This window comes from Trichoplusia ni, chromosome 8 (genome assembly GCF_003590095.1).
Source record: "Trichoplusia ni isolate ovarian cell line Hi5 chromosome 8, tn1, whole genome shotgun sequence".
NCBI lineage: Eukaryota > Metazoa > Arthropoda > Insecta > Lepidoptera > Noctuidae > Trichoplusia > Trichoplusia ni.
In genome coordinates, this window is record NC_039485.1 from 8,199,502 (window position 1) to 8,201,666 (window position 2,165).

The window sequence follows — 2,165 nt, forward strand, 5'->3', positions numbered from 1 at the left end:
GTTCTTTTTTAATTTCAAGTGGTGTCCGTAGACTGAAAACGTTTTGAATCAGTCTTTATTCGTCACTTATTATGTCAGTTCAATAGTGATATTTACTGAAAATGTTTACTTTTATAATAATTTAAATACAACATAACGAATCAACAGGGTTTCTGTTTTGTTTTGATACGGAATCCTAAAATTTGGTTTCAAGTCTCACTTTGTATTAATAACAGGTGCTCTAGTATTACGGGATTATGCATGCGTGTCTACAAACTATAGGTACGTAATTACAGTCAATGATAATTATCCAATTTGCAAACTTGTTGACACGGTTGAAACGAACACCTGGTCAAATGAATTCGTATAGATATGAAGTTGATGGAAAACTGTCTTGTGTTTTAAGATCGTTTTTTCCATGAGGAGAAGGAACCAAATATTAGTACCCTTCCTTATTACAACAAATTTATCATATTTTACTAAACAAATAATGCTTAACCTTAGCGATAGAAATGTAACATCTGAGTAAATGTAAAGTTTACAATCTAGCTATTTTCCGTTTATTACATGCAGCAGGTAGGTTTTGTTTAATCTGCAGTAGGTTAGTATCATATTCAGTGCAGACGGCGAAGATTCTTCGTTCATTCCACCTTTATGCTCTGAGAGAACCGATAGAACAATTTCATAAATCCCCAACCAACTTTACACTCTCAAAGAAACATCACAAATAATCCTCTCAAACATATTTACAACATTTTTAAATACATGCTCCAAGTAAACAAGGTCTAGAATTGCATAGCAGAAGAATCGAACCCCACATCCCGGCGGCCTCGCAAGCACGCTTCCTGTTTGGCACGACACCATGGCTACTTTTCTCTATGTGTATACTACTTTATTCCACCGTTCGTCTGTATGTATTATGCATTAGGTTTTTCCAAGCAATCGTTCAATTTTATTATTTTCAGTGCTGTTGTTGGATTTTCTGTGTGAGCTGATTTTTAAGCTACTGATGTATTTAGTAGGTAAAATATCTAAGACAGATATATTTAGGTATACTATTCAAGTCACAATTAAGTTCCTTCTACCTTTGAGTTGTGTGAGTAATGTAGAAACAGGAACTTATCTTATATTTATTTTTTCCGTTTACTATTTTCTGCTTAGGGAACTCTACTCAGGAATACTGTGTTTACTAATTTATAAATGGGCAACGGATGACTGAAAACTATTTTAAAGGTAGATACTGAACTTTCTCGTAATAAAATAGGGTAGGTAAATATTTTAGCTGCCTTATTAAATCCATATTGTTTTTTATTGACCATAATGGTCTTCATTTTCCCTGTTTTTCATATAGGTAATTGTGAAAGAAACTAAAGGAAGTTACATAATTTTATTTTTCACTTCAAAAGTTACTTAACTGATATGAATATTTATCCAAAAATATCTGGTTCTTAATACCAAACGGTATAAGCAGTGATGTCTTTACTTCTGTAGTAATGCGTTAAAATTTATGAGCTAAGCGCACCTTATGATTTATGAAATGACACTAATTTATTACACTCATTGGCTAATAACCCGGTGGTAAGGTGGGCTGATATTAGGAGTCCAAAGTCCGTCATATTAGATAAGTCACCTAAAAAAGTATGGTTAGGCAGAAAAACCAATGAGAGTGATTGGATTTACAAAATACCAAATTCAATTAAATGTTTTAACTTTTAGTTATGTATAGGAAATTTTATACCATTTTTTGATGTCCGCTAATGGCGTTTTCTACGAGTAAGTCAGATGAGTCAGTTTTGTAGAGGCTGGCGTCTAATTTTGATACCATCCAAACTTATATGACTATTTGTATAATGATTAAGTGGAAAAACACCCGGTGTTTAAATCTTGTCACATTATTGTACTTAAGTCCCAAATACTGAAAAGCAAGCATAAAAGTAGCTCTTAAAGTTACGATTTAATATTCCGCCATTTGACTCTACAAATTATTTTGTAGTGAATTATTGACGTTCGTGTTTTGTGTCTGAAATGTTTTGAGTTTGAAATCATCTTTAGCAACAACATTATTGTTACATATTTCATTTTATATCAGCGATCCTTTTTTAATTTGGCTTGACGCCCAAAAAGGTTCTCATCTTAACCATTAAGGGGAATAATTGAGGTAATTTGTATAAAAAAATAAAAGCATC